This window comes from Dendrobates tinctorius, unplaced genomic scaffold, assembly GCF_039654945.1.
Source record: "Dendrobates tinctorius isolate UK_male_01 unplaced genomic scaffold, ASM3965494v1 ptg000006l, whole genome shotgun sequence".
Classification (NCBI taxonomy): domain Eukaryota; kingdom Metazoa; phylum Chordata; class Amphibia; order Anura; family Dendrobatidae; genus Dendrobates; species Dendrobates tinctorius.
This window is the reverse complement of record NW_027361674.1, coordinates 4,435,373-4,458,191: the sequence shown is the minus strand read 5'-3', so window position 1 is coordinate 4,458,191 and position 22,819 is coordinate 4,435,373. Positions and strand designations below refer to the sequence as shown.

Sequence of the window (22,819 nt, the reverse complement as noted above, 5' to 3'; positions counted from 1 at the left end):
TCGCATAGCACTCGGACCAGTATTCATCTATGGGGCAGCTCCCATCACCGTTTTTTTCCTCAGCCGTATTGTACGTGCGAGTGAAATTGGAGCATGTTGCGATTGTCACCGACACTCGGCCGAAACTCGGACGAAACGCGGCGCACTCGCACCCATATATGTCTATGGGTGAGAGTAACAGCGCACATCACTCTGATATCATCTAAATGCTGGGCGATATACGCCGACGCTGGCAATGGAAGAGATGGAGAAATTAGTTTATCTGCTTCCTCCGCAGCTGTGCTCCGATCCGCTCAAACACAAGGATGACAGCGCCATCACACGTACATACAAGAACAACACAGAAGTATCCAGGACAAGGGTCATTAATGGCAATGGTAGGCCTGGCACAGGGCTGGACTGGGACAAAAATGCAGCCCTGCCACACAAATCCCACCAGCCCACAAACTATAACACTTCATCAGCCCCAATCAGTGAATTTTTGCTATACTTTTTCGTCCCCTCATCACTCTCTTAAAGGAGTTATTTGAAGAGCCACATGTGAATGGCACCACAGTGTGTATGATTGACCATAGCTCCATTGACATGGGCCCCTTCTCTTCAAAGCTACGTTTCCCAGGATCATGGGGGGGTCCCAGCGGTTGGATCACAACAAACAGAAAGTCATCCCCTATCCCCACATAATGCACCATACAGTATTATGGACCCCATATATTACTGCATACAGTATTATGGTCCCCATAAAATGCTCCATACAGTATAATGGGCCCCATATATTACTTCATACAGTATAATGGGCACCATATATTACTTCATACAGTATAATGGGCACCATATATTAATTCATACAGTATAATGGGCCACATATATTACTTCATATAGTATTATGGGCCCCATATATTACTTCATACAGTATATTGGGCCCCATATAATTCTTCTCCCCAAACCCCGCTGCTCAGGTCTCCCCAGTGTATTCTGATCCTCCGCACTGCTTGGCACAGGGACATCATTAACTTTACGTATATAATTGTCCACTTGGACTGATAGTAATAATGATTTGTTTGTACCCTTTTGTCTGGGTCTGGCCCACTTTATGAGGGTGCTCATGGCATATGATTATACACTAGTAAAAAGTATCAGAGGCTCAATGTGACCAGTGTCACCTAGTTTCCTACCCCTCTTATTCTACCGGTACTGTGGGCACACTGACTGGTACTGAGGAAAAAAAAGAAAGAACAGAGAGAGAGAAAAAAGAAAACAGAGAGAGAAAGAAAGATTGAAGAGAGAGAGAGAAAGAAAGAAAGAAAGAAAGAAAAGAGAGAAAGAAAGAAGGGAAAGAACAAAAGAACAAAAGAAAGAAAGAAAGGAGAGAAAGAAAGAGGGGAAAGAAAGAAAGAACAGAGAAAGAATGAAGGAAAGAAACAGAGAGAGAATGAAAGAACAGAGAGAGAAAAAGAAAAAAAGAAAGATTAGAGAGATAAAGAAACAGAGAGAGAAAGATTCTATAAAGATACTATAGCAGCCCGGCTCCCACTGTAGTGCCCACCTGAGCCTCCCGATGCAAGACATATCATGATCCACTCACATGGCCGGCATCCCCGAGTCCAAGGCGATACTGCTGTCTGCGCTGTTGGAGGAGTACGTGATGATGGATCTGAAGCATTCCCTCCATGGTTGCGTCACAATCTCCTCCCGAAATTACCTAATTTCCGGTCAGCTTCTAGCACGTCACTTCCGTTGGAATGTCATGTGCGAATTTCAAAGTGCTCCTCGGGGCTCTGCCGTGTACTCCTGTGTCTGCGGGAAAAGTAAGCTCCCAGCCGGGGCAGTGGGGCAAACTCTCTCTCAAAATTGGGACTGTCCCGCTGGGAGATATGAATGCTCCCCACCATACACCTTGTACACGTATGGCTCCACACACCACATACACACACGGTTTCCACTTTTAATGCCTTGTACACACATGGCACTACTCTGTACACCTCGCACAAACACGGCTCCACTCAGTACACACATGGCTCCGCTCCGTAAACCTCGTACAAATGTGGCTCTGCTCCATACACCTTGTACACACGTGTCCATGCTCCGTAAACCTTGTACACTTGCGGCTTTGCTCCATAAACCTCGCACACACACGGCTCCGCTCCATACACCTCGTACACACACAGCTCTGCTCCATACACCTTGTACACACACGGCTCCGCTCCATACACCTCGTACACACACGGCTCCGCTCCATTCACCTCATACACACACAGCTCTGCTTCGTACACATCTCTGCTCCGTACACCTCGTACACTTGCGACTCTGCTCCGTACACCTCGTACACGTGCGGCTCTGCTCCGTACACCTCGTACACGTGCGGCTCTGCTCCGTACACCTCGTACACGTGCGGCTCTGCTCCGTACGCCTCGTACACGTGCGGCTCTGCTCCGTACACCTCGTACACGTGCGGCTCTGCTCCGTACACCAAGTACACGTGCGGCTCCGCTCCGTACACCTCACACACACACGGCTCCGCTCTGTACACCTCACACACACACGGCTCCGCTCCATACACTTTGAACACACACGGCTCCGCTCCGTACACCACGTACACACATATGGCTCCGCTCCGTACACCTTGTACACACACAGCTCCGCTCCTTACACCTCGTACACACACACAGCTCTGCTACATCCACCCTGTAAACTTTCTTCATCCAGCACAATGACAACCAGCACAGGAGAGTCCTGCATAAAACAAGGGCTAGGGCTGTGCACACAGGACCTGTGATGAGGTCACAGGAGGGGAGGAGTCAGGGGTCGCATGATCAGGGGGCCCTGACTCCTTCCCTCCTGTGACTTCATCAATTGCAAGCCTCTTGCAGGACCGCAGCACCAGCGTGCAGAGGCTAAATTGTAGGTGCTGCGGGTAGAGGAGCGCATAATGCCGCCCCCTGCTGCCTGCCACCTGACAAGCTGGCTCAACTCACCTCACTATAGCTGCGCCCCTGCATGCGGTGCTGGAGGCTGGAGGGGCCCCCTCTCCCCCAGGGGCCCCCGTTCAATGAACCGGCTGCACGGGTGGTAGGTCCGCCCCTGATACAAGTCACTAGTGCGACCACACTTAGAATACTGTGTACAGTTCTGGTCTCCGGTGTATAAGAAAGACATAGCTGAACTGGAGCGGGTGCAGAGAAGAGCGACCAACGTTATTAGAGAACTGGGGGGTCTGCAATACCAAGACAGGTTATTACACTTGGGGTTATTTAGTTTGAAAAAACGAAGGCTTAGGGGTGATCTTATTACAATATACAAATATATGCGGGGACAGTACAAAGACCTTTCTAATGATCTTTTTACTCTTAGACCTGTGACGGGGACAAGGGGGCATCCTCTACGTCTGGAGGAAAAGGGTTTAAGCATACTCACAGACGCGGATTCTTTACTGTAAGAGCAGTGAGACTATGGAACTCTCTGCCATATGATGTTGTAATGAGTGATTCCCTACTAAAATTTAAGAAGAGACTGGATGCCTTTCTTGAAAAAGTATAATATTACAGGGTATATACACTAGTTTCCTTGATATTGCGTTGATCCAGGGAACTAGTCTGATTGCCGTACGTGGAGTTGGGAAGGAATTTATTTCTCCAATGTGAAGCTTACTGTTTGCCAAATTGTTTTTTTTTTCCTTCCTCTGGATCAACATGTTAAGGAAGGGTAGTATAGGATATGGGTTGAACTAGATGGATTTAAAGGCTTCCTTCAACCTTAATTACTATGTTACTATGTAAGATGACGGTCATCTCGGTCAGTGGAGAGTCGTTTTTGCCCTCTGCCGGTCTGTAGCTTTATTGTCCCCAATGTCTGCTGCTTGACCTTGTTGTAATGGACTGTCATCTTAGAAATTTTAAGGATGGAGGCAACATGACGCTCACTGTATCCCTCTGCTAGTAAAGCCAGAATTGATCCCTTCTTTTCCTCTCTCAAGACTTTTCTTTTCAACTCCTTTGGCATGGTTAAAAGTTATTTTTTCCTTCCTATTACTTTTGGGATGTTACTAGCACTTGTTTTGCCATCCATCTTGTCCTATTGCAAGAGGATTGTGAACACCACAGCAGGGTTTTTATAATTTCCTTCACTAAATAAGATTTGGTTCAGGTGATCACCTAATCAGAAGCATATTAAGTAGAATGAGGTGTACTCTGGTTGGAATTCAAATGACACTGGAATGGAATGGCTGTCAGACATGTAGAGAAGCTGATAGTTATAAAACTGTGCAGTGGTCTCAGAGCTGTGTATATATATATATATATATATATATATATATATATATATATATATATATTATACCTTATTTGCTACCTACTGCAAAACAATACCAAGTTGCAAGAAATATACCTTTCTGCTCAATAAAAGTGCCTTAGATTGGCCAAATTCTAATCAAATTTGCTACAAATTCGAAAGATATTCTGCTTTATATAAATGTGATCTGTACTCTAGATAGATCAGTTTAGGTACAATCACTGGGACAACCACCGATTCACAGAGTGAGGTTATTGTGGCCAGGAAAATTTGGTTAAGCCCCCGTCACACACAGCGATCTCGCTAGCGAGATTGCTGCTGAGTCACAAGTTTTGTGACGCAACAGCGATCTCACCAGCGAGATCGATGTGTGTGACACCTATCAGCGACCAACCCCCTGCCAGGTATCGCTGATCGTGCTTGAATGCCCTGGACTTTTTTTGATCGTTGGTCTCCTGCTGGCCAGCACGCATCGCTGCGTGTAGCAAGCAGGAGAGCAGCGATCAGCGAGCTCCCAGCTCGTATCCATGCGGCGCTTAGAAACCCGCTGTTTACCTTGGTTACCAGTTCCCTGCACCAGCGCGCTGGTATCTAAGGTACACAGCGACGCGCGCGCTCGTCATCGCTGGTGCTGATCGCTGGTGAAGCTGCCTGTTTGGCAGCTCACCAGCGATCATGTAGCGTCACACCAGCGATCCTGACAAGTTCATATCGTTGTCGGCATCGCTGGTGAGTCGCTATGTGTGACGGGGCCCTTAGAGTGACAGTCGGAGCCTTGCTGCTCCATTCAAAATCTGTGACACTGATTAGGACCTGGATCTAGTGATTAGTGGTGATCTTAGTGATTAGAATCATTCTGATTTAAGTTATCATCACTTCTCTAGTGAATAGGTTATCATTTATTCAAAGGGAGTCTGAGGGCACAAAATGACTGCCCAACCCAAGCACATGTGCTCTGTGCATCCTTGGCCTGGCAGAGTAGTTCAGTAGCTCCTCTGGCTACTCAACAAAGAAAATTGGAGTAGCCATAAACCACAGAGGAAAATAAAAGCAAACAAATTTTATTTAAACATCATCAGTTAAAAAAACGTATATTATACATGTACATATACATGTATTTATATTACAAAAAGTCAGACAGGTAACAAGGAGGAACAACCAAAACAGAGGGGCAGACCATAAATATAGACAGGGTGAAGAGACACCCAATGTGGATAAATATCATAAAATTTCCACTACTTAGATATGCCTGGATGATAGATGCAGAGAAAGTGCTTGTGCATGAGCATAAAGTGCCAAGGAAAAATCACTTGTCTATTTGGATCCTGTATATACCTGCGCGATTAGCACTAAATGATCTCTAAAAAGTCACAAAAAATGCAATCTGCCACTTACCCATGTCAGAGTGAATTGGAGTGCCCTGACGTGCTTTTCGCCCCAGCTTTCTCAAGGGGAGGTGCTCCTGTAAAGCCAGAGCTGTCAAGGAAGATGAGGCTGAAGACTGATCGAAATCAAGTAGGTGGGAAGGTGCACTGCTCAGCCATGCCAAAGGGGCACTGAGAGATTGTGCTTGGTTTGAACAGTCATTTTGTGCAGACAGACTCAGTAACCTATATAATACTCTTGGACTTAATGAGTCATTTTCTAATGGACGTTCATCATGCTGAGGCTCATGCTGTAACCTGAGCCGCTGAAACTGTGGGTAACAGCTCAGGCTAGATGACTGTTCCAAAAACAGAATAAAAGATATATACAATCAAAAAATGGTTGAAGCTAGCTAAGAAAAAATGCAAAACAACAAAGACATTTCCTTTCCCTTTAAAAAAGACCCCTTTAAAAAATAAAAAAAATTCTCCCTGCTAGCTAGAATCCACTGAGTCTATGAGGGACCCATTTAGGAAAGACATAAAAACAGGTTAAATGAGGTTGACTATAAAATTTCTATCTATTCTCGTGGTGCAACAAATTGAGAGAAAATGCAGAGCAAATGACAGGTAGACTAATTTCAATCATCTCAGTCTTCCTGTGTGAGTGTCAGTGAGTGATTGGATCTACAATTTCATTCAATGTGTGACTATTGCTTTTTGGTGAAGATTTACATTAACGTTCCAAGCCCTAAGGGGAAAGGATTCTGAAAATTGGTTTCAAAATGTTCCTTTCATTACATTTTTTTTCGCCCTCCCCTGAAATAAAAGACCAATTGTGAGCTGTTGAACATCTGACTGACAAAGTTGCAGTTAGACCTGATGCGATTTTTATTTCTTTCTTTTTTTCTCTTCTCCCTTTTAAGTCGAGAAAGAAAACACATCATGGTTTATATTGACCGGCTAAATTACCTCAGCACTGAAAAATCTTTGTTGGCTTAAAAAGGAGATAGAGGAGATGAGAAATAGATTTTGTAGGAAGCATTAATTTGCCGATGAGAAGAATGATGTAGCACCTGAAGAAAGACGAGAAGAGGGTGGAAATGTCTAAGAAAATGTTAATGACTTTCTGTTTAAGACCTGCTGTCGAGATGGCACATTCCCCATTAAGCATTCAAATATCTAAACAAAGGGACACCATGACAGACATTTAAAGCAAAATTATGGAACACACAAGTAGTGTTAGGAATCTGGTTTCTACCATGCCTATGCAGGAATCCAGATTCTCACATTTATCTCCAGAGGCTAAGTTCTTTGTGCCATCTTCTGAGCATGCTCACGGGACGAGCTCCCATTGGAGTTCAGGAGTCAGGTGTTCAGGTCCTGCTCCGGATCCTATTGGCTCCTTTTGGAGGTCTGGAGATTTCCGGCAGGTCCCGTACGCTATAAAAAGTGCGCATGGCCGTTCCGCCATGCGCTAGTATTTTCATACGGCTGCTGTATGTATGATCATGGATGCTTGGACTGGTGACTGACTTATTAAGAACCCCTTCCCTCTGATAATACGTCTGTGTGAGTGTTTGGGCATCAGCCAGTATTAGCGCCAGCGCGCTCAAGCATCATCTTTGCCAGCAGCTAGCGTCCTGCATCGCGCTTGCAGCATAGCGGTGCTTTCTCTGCGGCTCAGTTCACGCCGCGCTGCGGTTGCAGCCTGTTGGGCGTTCGCAGTTGCGTCGTTCCGCATCCTATTTTTACGGTAGGTCTAGAAGGAGTAGACCTGGTGTTTAAGGCTACTTCTGTGACCTTTAATACCGTATCTGCATCGCTGGAAGTCTGTGACCCTGTACAGACTCAGCGTTATTTATGCTTTTGTTTGCAGCTCTGTGCATATAACAGAGTCTGCTTCAGTGCACTGGGTGCAGCTAAAACCCTGTGCACATTACCGCCTTAGTGCTCTGCCTCTTTTAGCAGCGGTTATTCCATCCACCGCACGGTGGACCCCGAGTGGCGAAGGCACTTTATTTACTTTTTATTTAGTGTCTTCCGCCACTCATAACAAGTAGAGCTGACAGCTCTATAAACTCAGATAATAGGGAATGATATTTTATCTAAGGAATATAGACTTTGCCGCTGGGCATTTGAATGTTGTGTCGCCCCCAATGTTCACACAAAGTAGCAGCTCAACAAAATCGAGACTTCACAGGACAGCCACCAGTCCTTGCACACAGCCATCCGCTAAATCACAATCACAAGTTATCATTTAGGGGTTTCTCCAAAAAGTTGAACTCATGGACATTTAAGCCTTGCCCCAGAAGAACACTCCCAAACCTCACGGGTACCACCCCAAACACCTTCTTTGGAATGGGGTTTACATAAAATCTGACCTACAGTATTGTAACAGGGGGATCATTTGGGGTTATACAGCCCTATGTGGCCCGAGGCTGCTCAGGCTCACAGACATGAAATCACAAATAAATGTTAAAAATCAACAGGACTTTTTATGGAGGAAACTTCCAGTTGGAGGCTTGGCTTAGATGTTGCTCAAATAGTAAAGAAAGGTGGCCAATCCTCTTGGGGTGCATCTACCCGTATGATACTCACATTTCATTCCAGCAAGGTTCCTTCCTACTACATTTGTGAGCAGGTTGTGGGATGCAGTGATGGACAGGAGGCAGAGCAAGAGTTAACAATTTTTAACAAACAGGGGAATACTCGGTTCACAGTAAAACGTGGGATTAAACAGTGCAATTTGGCAAAGGATATTCTGAGTTAAAGAATACAGGATCAGGTATCGACAGTTCCGGTGAATACGGCTAGCAAGTCAGTAGTCCCTGAGACTATGAAGTCAATAGCACTGGCAACGGCTGGCGTGGTGTCTTTTCCAAAGGGGTCCTATGGGCATCAATGCCTGGCGGCAGTGGTCGGGATGCGGTGCCTTCCGCTGCCCCTAGTCCATAAGCAGCAGTGGCTGACAAGGGTGCGGGCCATAGTCCTGTACAAGCCCAACGTGGCTTGGCAAATATACACTTGCAATGTCAGGGCACAAGTGTCTGTCCCGTACCTGGTCACTCTTATGTGGCAAGCGCACTGTACTCACGGACATGGTGCGTAAGGAGTCTTGCTCTCTGGTAGTCACGGGGCACACACTGCACCTTTCTCTGTAGTCACCGGGCACACACTGCACGTCCCTCTCTCTCTCTGGTCCCCGCTGTTGACGGTGGGAGACAGCAGACGCTGGCCTGCACAATGCTGGTGCTCCCAGGACAAAGCACTCCTCTCCCTGGCTGCTGCTGAACGCAAGTCTCCACTCAGCGCAGCGGTCCATTTGCAGATGGCAGGGGGCCCTCTTAATGTGGCCTGTTGCGGCATCGGTACTCTGTGGTGAGGACGGGGCACGCCACTCACCTGACTGACCGCTGCCCCAGGTTGGTGCCAAGCTCCCCTCTGCTGTGCACGCTTTCTCCTTTATCTTCCCCTGTCCCCCACGGTCAGGAGGTTGGTCCGGCTCGCTCTTGGTTCCCTCATGCAACAGGGAATACAGCCTCATCAGTTCCAGACCCGGCACTCAGGTACCCACGGTACAGTCTTGCCCTTACACTCCTCCTCTCCTTTAACTCGCCATTCCACGGGCGAAAGTTCTTCATGCTCCTTTATGATCTTCGGAGGTGGGACAGATGCCCACAACTTTCGCATCCATTTCTGCCTCTCTTGCACCACATTCTGCCAAAGGGAATTGTTCTGTGCATACCACAGGGGCGAATCACCAACATAGTCACACTGAGTATTTTGAGGCTCCTCTTGGATTTGCTCGTTAGGAGTACTCAGAACTTCAGGTTGAGTGGTAGAGTCAGGTTGGGTCGTAGAGGACGGGAGTACATCCAGGTTCAATAGAGCAGCTATCTCTGAAGTTTCAGACCTACATTCTTCCCTTGGGCTGGTGGGCAGTGAACAATCCATCTCAGGGAACGAGGCAAGAGATTCTTCCTCGTCACCATCAGGAACTGTGGGACTGAGCATTTCAAGGACACTTGACACTTTCTCCCCTCCTTTGAGATCTTGTTGCAGGCAAGGTCACAATATACTTTGGTGGACTACTCGGGTCGGCGTCCCTTCTTCCCCTTCTGGTTGAATCTCACAGACGGGACCACTGGATCCAATTTGGCGTTCCACCTGACTCATCTCCACGGGACTGAGCAGTGCAGACATCTCACAGTAGACAGTCGACATCTTCTTCCTCACTTCTCGGCGTCTGACGTCGTGGCTCTGTCTGGCTCTGGGTGCGGTTCCCCTCTTCTCATTGTACCATCTCTTCCAGGGGCAGTGTTCTCTCCAGTGGGCATGACCTTTGGAAGGGTGAGCGACTCTGCAACGTCGGCTGTCTCTTGTAGGGCAACTTCTTGACAGGTGTCCTCTGTGCTTACCTGACTGCATACTGCCCCGGGTTGGCGCCAAGCTCCCCTCTGCTGTGTGCGCATTCTCCTTTATATTCCCCTGCCCCCCACGGTCAAGAGGTTGGTCTGGCTCGCTCTTGCTTCCCCCAGACAACAGGGAATGCAGCCTCATTAGTTCTGGACCCAGCACGCAGGTACCCGCGGTACAGTCCTCCCCCTTACATATTCACAGAGGTTTACCCAAACCAAGTGCTCCACTGAGCTTCTCTTACTCCTCCTTGCTGGTTTCCTATTTAGAAAAGGTGATGCCACGCTTCCACAAGACTTTGCCCTCTTTTTAGGGCTTCCCTGGGTGGGAAACATACGTAGGCTAGCCATAAACCTTATTTCTTTTCATTTTTTACACAGACCTCAGATGTCTTCTATCACCTCAGGAATGCAGCAAGCAGGCTATACACACTTGCTCTTGCTCCCGTCTAAGTTACCCATAAGCAAAGGCATTCGGGCATACTTTCTTGTGAAACCCTCCTTATCAGGTGGCCTGTCTTTCACATGTATACAGCCACAGAAAACCTCCACGTTTCATTCAATAGCTTAGCTGTAAGGCTGGGTTCACATAGCGTTTAAGCAGTCCATTTAACGGATTGTGTTACACCGCAGCATAACGCCATGTAGCGCATCCGTTAATGCTGCCATAAGCTGCCATTACCAAGCGCATCGCTTAGGCTAGTTTCACACTTGCTTTTTTTTGCAGCGCGTTTTTCCCGCAAAAAAACGCATTGAAAAAACGCATACAAAAGCATACAACTGCTGCGTTTTTTTCAAGCATTTTTATGAGCATGCATGAAAAAAACGCAGCGTTTTTATGCGTTTGTATGCGTTTTTAGTGCGTTTTTACCGCGTTTGCGTTTTTTTCCAACATTAGGTGGCCCCTCACACTAACCCAAACCATGACTTTACTAACCCTAACCCTGACCCTAACCCTAACCCTGACCCTAACCCTAACCCTGACCCTAACCCTTAACCAAACCATACTTAACCCTAACCCAAACCCTAAACCCTAACTAACCCTAACCCTAACCCTAACCCTAACCCTGACCCTAACCCTAACCCTAACCCTAACCCTGACCCTAACCCTAACCCTAACCCTAACCCTGACCCTAACCCTTAACCAAACCATACTTAACCCTAACCCAAACCCTAACTAACCCTAACCCTAACCCTAACCCTAACCCTGACCCTAACCCTAACCCTAACCCTAACCCTGACCCTAACCCTTAACCAAACCATACTTAACCCTAACCCTGACCCTAACCCTAACCCTAACCCTGACCCTAACCCTTAACCAAACCATACTTAACCCTAACCCTGACCCTAACCCCAACCCTAACCCTGACCCTGACCCTTAACCAAACCATACTTAACCCTAACCCTGACCCTAACCCCAACCCTAACCCTGACCCTGACCCTAACCCTAACCCTAAACCCCCTTAACTAACCCTAACTCTAACCCAAACCCCTAAATTCCATGGTTAACAAAAAAAAACGCATGTGCAAAAAAACGCATACATGAGCATGCCAGTGCGCATGTATGCGCATCCATAGGCTATAATGGCCATTTTTAGCGCAAAACGTGCGCATATGTGCGCATGCGCTTTTTTGCAGGGCCAAAAAATGCAACATGCTGCGTCTGGAAAATACAAACGCACACCCCAAAAAAACGCAGCGCATGAAAATCGCATACATGCGCTTACCAGCGCGCAGGTATGCGCACCCATGTTAAATATAGGGCAAAAAACGCATGCACACGTATGCGTTTTTTTCCAGCGCAAAAAAACGCAAATGTGAAACCAGCCTAAGGCATGTCATAAACGGCATGAGTTAGCGATGTACCGTCATTCTGTGACGGACCCTCGGACACGGTCTGCACCGATTGGGGGTCTGTCACTGCTAGCGCAGACGGAGAGGCTACACTAGCACGATCACATAAAGCAATCACGTTATGGAGTAGCGTTAACGCAGACCATCAATGCTATGTGTTGAACAGACTGCATTAACGCAATGTGAACCTAGCCTTACCTGCATCTGCACCCTCTGTAACTGCCCCCCGAATGGAGGAAAAATAGGGATTCTGTGCAACACTACCAATTCGCTATGCTCATAGTCAACAAACTTGTCATACCAACATGTACATTCAAAAGAGACCACCCACTTGCTGTTCAGGGATACTATCCAGGGATTCCGGCCAGACAACCTCTTTGCACGCCATATCCCTATGCGTCTCTAAAACACACGCACATACAAATGTTACAGCAAATAAAGTGAAACTTTACTGTTATGACTCAGCATTTAATCATAATTAGGCCTGATGTCTATTTTCAGTAGGCCAAGAGACATAGACTACTGTCTAAACATTGAGTATTGAATTTGTGTTTTTTTTCTTTGGTGGGTCAAGAAACATAGGTGTCTTAATAGCTTGCATGTTGATGCTTGAAATTGATGTTCGAGAATTGTTGAATGGTAGGTGCTTACTTCTTATATCAGCTCCTACAGGTTATTGTCTGCTATCTTTGGAGGACAGGGACGCAGGTTCATTGAACAATTGATGTTTGCTAATATGTTGATTACCCATTTTAAAATGCAATTTCTATCCTTCTGCAAGAAAAGAGTCTCTACAGAACAACAACCTAGGCACTATGGAATCATCAAGGGGAACACAGATTTGATATTCTACAGGGTGCCAGCTTAAGGGACTATGGCTCTAGCTGGAGGAATATGTGGCACCCCTGAGTCTTCAGTTTCCACAGAGGTACTGCACCTTCTCCTAAAGTGTAGTGCCCCACCATCCAGGTAAGGTGGGAACTCCTGACCACACTCCACACCTGCATTCCACACACAGGATAGTTCAGTGGGGCCACCTAACAGCTTCAGGCTGGGGGTTAGCAGAGCACCCCTCGTGGAACCCTGCTTCGTAACACGAGATGTGCTGGGAGGCGGGTGGAGAGAGATGATACAAAAGAGTGGGAAGAGTGAAAGTTAGTTAGTTGGTTGGAGGAGAGAGAAGAGAGAAGATGGGTGTCTGAGGGACGTGCTGCAGCAGGTCCCAGTGATCTGGGCTGCTGGCACGAGAAAGACCAGAGAAAGAGACTGATAAGATTGATAACCTAACCTTCCATAAGAGAGAACAGATCGGAATGAAGGAGAATAGAAGGACGGTGGGAAGCAGGTTGAGAAAGAGAGAGAACCCTTCCAGTCCAGAGAGCGCAAAGGCCGGGGCCCGGTCCCCGAGGTTGATCGGATCGGATCTTTATGTCCGGCAACAGACACCGGAGGAGTAGTGAGCCGCTAACGCCTTGCTACCATCATAGACTTGGGACACAACAGCAACTGAAGAGAGAGCCAGGACGCAGAGTGGAGTCCCCGAAGCAGGCTACAGCTGTCTGTCATACAAGTAAAGACTTGGAACACCTAGAGAGAGGCATTCCAGGGTAACTAAGTACTGGAGTGCTTCGCACCTAAAGGCACATTGGAGGAGTCGTTCAGTAAGGTACATGTTGGCGGAGTGTGGAAGGGAGAATCCTATCCTGCCTGGAGGTTGGCTGGAGCCCTGACCTGGAGAACACGGTACGGAGGCAGGCAGTTGTGTGAACTGCAAACAGTGAGTAAAGCTTTGGAACCGCATACTCTGGTGTCCTCCAGTTATTCCCGCACCACTACATCTGGGTACCAGCCTCCATACCATTCTGCGCCTCTCCTCATCCATTGCCCCTACACTGCCCTGAGACTACAGCTCCACCTGTGGGGAGCTACACCATCTTTGCTGCACCACACCATCAGTCCCAGCGGATCTGTATGCAGCATTGGCTTACCATCTTACTTGCCAAACACCACGGGTGGCGTCACGAACTATTCATATAAACTTTAACACCATTAACATCACCGCCATTGATATTGGGCGCCCAGGGCCACGGACCGGGTCACCGCTGATGTGACACATTCCCGCCTTGACACCGGCCCGGTACCGAGTACCCCCGCTGCCCTGGGTGTGCGAGGGCGACCCAAATACAGATCTGCTTCATTGACCCTCAAAGATGTTTGGAGAATCCAGGCTGGGACAATCAGCTTGTAGTTACATCCTTTCTGTGGGTGCCCGCCAAAAGTGAGGTGCCACTGGTGGGCTTAGTATGCCCTGGAAGCCCCGAAGTCGCAGATGCTCTAATCCCAGCGAGCCAGTGGAAGAGTGAAACTCAATAATTTAAACCATTTTGCGTATTTTTGCTAGGACTATTCAATATGTTATTGTCTGTTGGTGATTCAATAAATTATTGCCACACTGTTTTACACTCACCCTGTGTTGTCTGCGTGGTATTCTGTCAACGGGAAAGGAGTGCATGCATTCAGTGGGATGGGCTCTGGTCCATGCAGTCTTTCTTAAGACGGCCGCTACAGCAAACAAGAACACCAACTTACCCTCTTGTCTCCACAATTACAACATAATATCAAGTACAGTCAAGGTGCACCAAAGAAGAAGTATATAACATTAGTAATATTTCTTCCGGACGGACTTGTGACACCAAATTTTAAGAGGGTAAAATACATCAATTCTCTTTGTGGATTTTTAAAATTGGACAAAATGGGGAGCTGGCAAATATAGTCATCAGCACACCCCCTGTTTGCTCTATTATATCATGGACTACATAAAGATATGATCAGCTGATGAACAATCATTTTGCTTACCCGCTCACTGATCACTTTGATGTATACACAGTCCAAAGATCAAAAACAAGAATTTTTACAAAAACTCCGTCAGCCAATTTTCTACCCATAAAAAAGAGTCCTAATCCCTAAACTACAACATATCAAGTTCTTGGAAAGTGGAAGATAGACAGATATAGATAAATGGATGGATGAGACATAGGTATTCAAGCAGGAATTCTGTACAATTACTCGTCATGAATAATACATATATTTAGCAGACCGATATAACGCAGATATGTGCGCAGGTCATATGGAGCAGGATCACTGCATCTAAGCAATGCAGCAAATATTTGTGGTCAGAGATTTATTTTTGAATCGCTTCACTGGATTGACACGCACCTGCATGGACAGACCTAACCGCATGAACAAGGGGGACGAGAACTGGTTTCAAAACCATTTGTCATTCCTTTTCATGCATATGTGTTCATGTGCAGTAGGCTGGTGCAAATATGAACAAATCAATGGATGTTTACACAAAAGTTTGAAAAAAAAACTTGGCAGAAGTTATGAATGGACAGATATTAGGCAGAGATCCATGGGAGGGATCTACAGATACAGATCCATGGATAGATGGTGGATGAATATGAGGTGGCAAGATATGGGATGGATAGATTGATAGACATGGGATGGATGGAGATGGATGGATAGATAATTAGATATGGAATGGATGGATGGAGAGATATTAGATGGATGAATATGGAATGGATAGATATGGGATGGATGAACAGATAATTAGGTATGGTATGGATAGAGCTGGATAGGTAAGGGCTGTATAGCTTAATAGATATAATTGAATATGGGATAGATGGAGAGCTATGGAATCAGGGCCGCCATCAGGGCATTATTGCCGTCTCTTCTGCTTATCGAGCCCCAGCGGCAGGATTTTGCCAGTGCAGTAATTGAACCCTGCGTCCGAGACGCAGGGTTCAGTTACACTCTATTGCCATGAGGGCCCGGGCCCGCATGGCAATAGTTAAAGCTGCCAGCCAATCAGAGGCTGGCAGCTGACGTCAGTGCGGACGTCGCTGGCGTCTGACGTCATTGTCATTCGCCGGCAAGTGTGTGCTTTCAGCTTTTAGGGAAGATCACTCGCCGCAGGAGCACAGAAAGGTAAGGAGAAAGTTTTTATTTTATTTTTATTGAAAGCAGCAAGCTGGCAGGATGGAAACAAGTGTCTATCCTGCCAGGGCAGAATGGAGACAGGAGGCAGGATGAAAGATATGGAGGCATGATTGGAGACACAGAGGGCATGACTGGAGACACAGGAGGCATGATTGGAAACACAGGGAGCAGAATGGAAACACAGGGGGCAGGATGGGAGACACGGGGGCAGGATGAAAGATATGGGGGCATGATTGGAGACACAGGGGGCATGATTGGAGACACAGAATGGAGACACAGGGCAGGATTGGAGATATGGTGGCAGGATGAAAGATATGGGGGCAGGATTGGAGACATGGTGGCAGGATGAAAGATATGTTGGCAGGATTGGAGACATGGTGGCAGGCTGAAAGATATGGGTCAGGATTGGAGACACAGGGGCAGAATTGGAGACACAGGGGGCAGGATTGGAGACATGGTGGCAAGATGAAAGATATGGGGGCAGGATTAGAGACATGGTGGCAGGATGAAAGATATGGGGGCAGGATTAGAGACATGGTGGAAGGATGAAAGATATGGGGGCAGGATTGGAGACACGGGGGCAGGATTGGAGATACATGGGGAGGATTGGAGACATGGTGGCAGGATGAAAGATATGGGGGCAGGATTGGAGACACAGGGGGCAGGATTGGAGACATGGTGGCAGGATGAAAGATATGGGGCAGGACTGGAGACACGGGGCAGAACTGGAGACATTGGGGGCAGGATTGGAGACACAGGGGGCATGATTGGGGACACAGGGGACATGACTGGAGACATGGTGCGGGATGGAGATAGATGGGGCAGGATGGAGACAGATGGGACAGGATGGAGACAGATGGGACAAGATGGAGACAGATGGGGCAGGATGGAGACAGATGGGGCGGGTTCATGGGACAGGATCATGGGACATATGGGGCAGGATAATGGGACAGTTGTGGCAGGATCATGGGACAAATGGGGCAGGATGGGGAGATCATATGGTGTAGTATGGATACTCATGAGGGCAGGATGGGAGAACATATGGCTGAAGCCAGGAATGAGACACATGGGGGCCAGGATGGGGGATATTATTACCATAGGGGCTAATTAAGGGATATTATTACTACAGTGATGTATTTTATTTTTTGAGTATTCTGTTTTAAATGGGGAGGCGGTCCTGTTATTGTGCAGAGTGATACTATGTTGCCTTTTTTTCTTCATTTGGTGTAGTGTAGAAGTTGAGAAAGAAGTAATGTGTTCTTCAAGCGGTGCTCTAGATAACTGTATTATTTCCTGCAGAGACGAGCCCTGGCTGGAAGAAGTGATATCAATCTGTCCTTGATGAACATGAAAGACTTCACCTAGAGGCGTCACTGGTGAGTCAGTGTGTTACCTATACACTGATACAATACACTGTATACTATATACAGCGGTCCTGTGTACAATGTCACCAGTGATCACTGTATTGCCTTTACACTGACACTGCATGCTAAGTACAGATCTCCTGTGTATAATGGCACATATGGTGATATTAGTATTGTTTTTTTTATTACTGATCAGTATTGTAGTATTCAGTCACAAAGTGGTGATAATATGTTGTCCGGCCATGGTGTGGTAGTATTTGTTCCTTGTATGTGGTATTATTGGTCACCATGTGGTGGTAATATGTGGTCTGGTCATGGTGTGGCAGTATTTGTCCCTTGTATGTTATATTATTCGGTCACTGTGGTTTTAATATGTGGTCTGGACATGGTGTGGCGGTATTTCTTCTTTGTATGTGGTATTGTAAGTCACTATGTGGTGGTAATATGGTGTCTGGTCATGGTATGGTGGTATTTGTCCCTTGTGTGTGATATTATTGGTCAATTTAAAAGTATTGCATATTTTAACAAATGTTTAATAGGTTAGAGTAGAGTAGGGCCCGGCCAAAAGAGTCTACCGTGTTGTGGTGGTGGCTTAAAAAATATTTTGGCCAAAATAAAGGCTGCTGGTTATATGTGTGATCTGTTAATGGGAACTGTTAATGTGTGATTGGTGAGAAGTGGAGTTTTTCCAAGAGAGAGCGCTGGGGCTGTGGACAGTTCGAGGGGTGGAGGCGGGGCTGGGGTGAAGCCAGAGCGGATTCTCAATGGGACCTCGAAAATTTTGCCAGTATGGGTCCCCGAAATTCCTAGTGGCAGCCCTGTATGGAATGGATAGATAGATAATTAGACATGAGATGGAGGGATATATAAATATGAGAAAAATATTAACTGGATGGATACAGAGAGGGATAGATTGATAGATACAGTAGATAGATATATAAATGGATATGATGGGCACCATCTGTAGGTGAGCAGCAGAAGTTATCTGACTACACAGGATTTGTTTGTAGTCTGCAACCATGGAGACACAAGTCCACATGAGAGTTGTAGACACAAGACATTAGAAGAATGTTAATTATTAATTCATTTTTTTTATTTTAGACATATTGATCCAGTATAAAAATATTGGTTGCACATGTAGACACTATTTTAAGGAGTTTTCCACCCGTTCCTTTCATTTTAAATATACATTGTGTTATACTGTACATATCTCCGTGGTGAACACAGACAGAAAAGGCTCTAGAGCAAGGACTGTATATGGACCTTTACAGTCCAATAGCTCATGATAACACACAATTCCTCCTCTTTTTGAGGTATAAGTGGCCCCCTTACCTCTTCGGCTCCTGTATGGTTGCATCTCACTCACCTGCTGTTTCCCTATTGCTACTCCATCCCGCTGCCTGGGTTTCCTACCAGTCTCCGCTTCTTCTTTGATGGCTCATGATTTGATGCAGCAGGCAATGCTGAAAGAGAAGTAAAGGAGATCAGCGAGGGCCCAGGCAAGTGGGACGGAGGAGCGGAGAGTCATCAGCAGGTGCATAGGTGCTGGACTTTATTTTGAGAGCATTCTAAAACTATACCTTTACAAAAAATGGTAGCAAACCTTTTTTTAAGTTTATCATAACCCATACAGAGCAACTGTGAAATTAAGTACAGAAACATTTTAAGGGAAATTACTTTAGAGCAACACATTTAATAAAAACATCCTTTAATTTTACTATTAGTGAAAATGCTTTGGGGCATTTTAAACATGAATCCGAAGAGAAATTAAATCACAGTTCTCCTTTAACGCTGCATTAACACGTCAAACGTAAAGACTCAAATGAAATGTTACGACCTGATGGACCTGCTGAAAAAGGCGTAATAATAGCCGCTAAATGTGTGAAAGTCTCTCCAACAAGCATCACATTATCTGCTGAGAGCGCCTCTAACACGACATGACTGGGGCAGTAAATCTGTGCCGATACAGTCACTTACCAGGCTCTCAACACAGGAACGGTGCAGCGGAGGAGTAGTGCGGTGACTGGACCTCTAGTCTTATTCTAGCACGGCATCAGTCACATCATGATACTATCAGGGGTTTATTATGCTAAATAGCTTTAAGCATTCATTCTCCAGTCTAGACTCTGTTCCTACAGAGAGACAAATGTTTCATAAAAGTAATGTTTTTTTCAGCTTCAGTAATACCGCCATCAAAACCGGAACGTGTGCTTCCAGCTGCAGTATACATAGGTCAAGATCATGCAAGAGTGGATGGAATAGGCAGCAGGCTAAGGCTCGAATGTAGGGGGGGTGCAATTAAAGAAATATATTTACATATATTTTCTTAAAGGAATTAGAAAAAACGCTAACAGGTTGTGTCTCATTTTGGAGATCAGTTCCTGTGCATGGTGCAAACAATATGAAGACAGTGAGGTTGAGCAAAAAAATCTGTAGGTCCCTGGTCCGGTTGGCAAGTCTGTAGTCTGTTGCTACCGAACCAGAGCACTTGAAACTTTCTACTACCTACCTCCAGTGCTTCTTTTGATTAATACGTCCTGAAACATTTTTGTTGCTGGGGCCTACAATTCAGAAGAGGCACTAGAGATGCTTTAGGACGTTCTCAGAACTCTGGTCCACAGCTTACTGACCAGGCTCCTACAAATATTTTTTGCTCAACTAGTAGATGGGTAAAATCTCTAGGTAGCCACCACTATGCAGCCCAAAACCAAGAAGTGACTTGTAGTTAGTCATAGCTGAAGATGATGGAAGTTGCATTTAGTGTTGACGATTACTGGGAAACCAAGTCAAGAAGGAATAAGACCAAAATGGTTATAAACCTTCTGTGTTGGGAAGAAAACCAGCCAACCTTATATTGAATAGTTGATAACTTTTACTTTTTGTTGAGTCACTAGGACGAATCCCATGTTTTTATCTTTTTTATAGTGGAGTATTAATATAAAACCCATGCAAACACAGTGAGGCTATACAAACGCCAATGTCGACCTCAAATCAGCATGGCACAAATAGAACTTTGCGTCAAAGAGGCATTTCTGGGGCAGACAACCTAAAGGGATAAGGTGATAATTTGCTCATGACTAGGACCCCACAAATCCCAAGATCTGGGCTCTGAAATGCCCCACTGGCATGTAGCAGTGGCTGCATATGTGCCCCACTCTTCTGTTCATTGTGAGTGGAACTTTCGAAGATGACTGAGTGTTACCGCTCCATTCCAACAAGAGCCCTAATCTCCAAAATCCCTTTCTTCAGGGGGCACAGTTAGTGATCTACATGTTACCAGCTATTTTGTGGATAGGCGATTACCTACCCAGTCGTGACAACCCCTTTAAAGGGAACTGTCTGCACATTTTTGTGCTTATGGAGGTAGTGATATGGCTGTATAGTGTCACGTCTCCGTCAGATTTGGGGCCTGCTGTTCCGGTCGCAGCCACTAGGAGGCGCCGGGCCGCCACTTCGCCGTCAGACTCGGGGACGGCTGTTCCTGCCTCGGCCACTGGGAGGCGCCGTGGTTCTATTACGTCGCCGTCAGACTCAGGGCCTATGATCCCAGCTTTAGCCACTAGGAGGCGCCGGTCTGTCACGTCACCGTTGGATTCAAGGCCTGCTGTTCCGGTCACGGCCACTAGGAGGCGCCAGACCGCCACTTCACTGTCAGATTCGGGGACGGCTGTTCCTGCCTCGGCCACTGGGAGGCGCCGTGGTCCGCCCGTGAGTTATGGTGGTGACAGAGAAGTGGCTCCTGCGCAGGCATCTGGTGGGCGCAGGCTCCGCCCCTCTGTCAGTCATCAGGGGGTTACTGCAACTCCATCTGGCCTGGTCTTGGGGGCGGCCCTAATGACATCACCAGTCCAGGAACCTGTGAGGGATGACCTGATCCCTCAAATACCTTGGGACTGGTCTTGCAAGCCGCCGGATATATTCTTGGTTCCCCTGTGTGTTACTTAGTGATTGATTTCTGTTTGACTCTGACCTCAGCCTGGATTTCTGACCCCTCTTTTGCCTGACGATTCTGTACTTCTGCTACTCTCCTGTTTTGTGACCTTGGCCTGGATATTCTGACTCTGCTACTTCCTAACGATTCTGTACCTCTGCCGCCCTCCTGGTTTTTGACTCTGACCTTGGCCTGAAATTGACTCTGCTATTGCCTGCCGTTTTTGTACTTCACTCTGACGACCGTCCTGCTCTGGCCGCTGCTCCTATTCAGACAGTACCTCCTGGGCTCTGTTGTAAATCCAGATCCCTGTATAGGGGTAAAGGGTATCAGTGTTTCTCGGGGTGTTGCCTGGCTGCAGCCCAGAACCGCAGACGGACGTTACATTATATCCGGCCATAAAATTAACTGCTTCTTGTGTATATACCCAACATATACAAAAGCAGTCTCCCTGAACTTTTTTTTTTTCTCTTCTTCTGACTGAGCTGATTTTTGGCCTGAACACCTGTTGCAGTGCACAGCCTGGAAGATCTCTCTCATTTTCTTGGACAACTATGCGGCAGTCTGGAGTCTTCAGGGAGAGAGCTGCACCTCAGAGATCCATGCTCCTGGCACGTCGACCTCTGGGCAACTACTCTGGCTATGGTTGCCCAGAGGTTCAGGTATTGCCCGCAGATGCGGCTAAAGTTTTATTACCCATTTCAGTTTCATGTGGTCAGAAATCGCTGTGTTTAAACGCGTATGTGGATAGTGGTTCTGAAGGAAATTTTATGGATTCCTTGACTGCTAGGAATTTGGGTGTAACTCTACTAAAACTTAATGCCCCTATTAAAACCACGGCTATTAATGGCACGTCCATTATTCAGGAGGGGGTTAAGTTTGTTACTGCCAAGGTTGCCATGTCTGTGGGAGCCTTACACACTGAGCTGGTGTCATTTTTTGTGATGGACAATTTAACCTCTGCAGTTATTCTGGGTATGCCATGGCTACGCCAGCACAATCCTGTCATCGACTGGCACTTGGGTGACGTTGTACGCTGGAGCCCACAGTGTCAGAAAAATTGCATATCCTTGGCAGTAAACCAAGTTAAGGTTAAAACCCCCCGCATACCGTTTGCTTTCAGAGATATTGAGGATGTCTTTTCTATTGTAGAATCTGAAAAGCTACCCCCTCACAGAGAGTATGATTGCCCTATTGATCTGATTCCGGATGCCCGTCTCCCTAAGGGAAGAATATTTAATCTCTCTGGCCCAGAGCGTCAGGCCATGAATGACTATATTGCAGATAGCCTAAGAAAAGGGTTTATCAGACCGTCCATTTCTCCAGTTGGGGCTGGGTTCTTCTTTGTGGAGAAGAAAGATGGTGGTCTCAGACCCTGCATTGATTATCGGGAGTTGAATGCAATCACTATAAAAAACCAGTATCCGCTTCCACTCATCCCTGATCTTTTTAATCAGCTAACAGGAGCCCGTTGGTTTACTAAACTTGACCTCCGGGGGGCATACAATCTAGTCCGCATAAGAGACGGGGATGAGTGGAAAACGGCCTTCAATACACCCCTTGGCCATTTTGAGTACCTGGTTATGCCGTTCGGACTCAGCA

At 46.6% G+C, this 22,819-nt stretch overlaps 1 long non-coding RNA gene across 2 annotated transcripts in view; it reads right to left on the bottom strand.

The window, feature by feature from the left end:
* LOC141084785 (uncharacterized) overlaps window positions 1-22,819 on the bottom strand; it is a 154,384-nt gene that overhangs the window by 63,816 nt on the left and 67,749 nt on the right. For both annotated transcript variants that reach the window (XR_012231114.1, XR_012231113.1), the window contains exons 2-3: window positions 18,653-18,749; window positions 14,391-14,485 (exon numbers count right to left, since the gene is read on the bottom strand). This is a non-coding gene — a long non-coding RNA (uncharacterized lncRNA). The remainder of the gene's footprint in view (window positions 1-14,390; window positions 14,486-18,652; window positions 18,750-22,819) is intronic.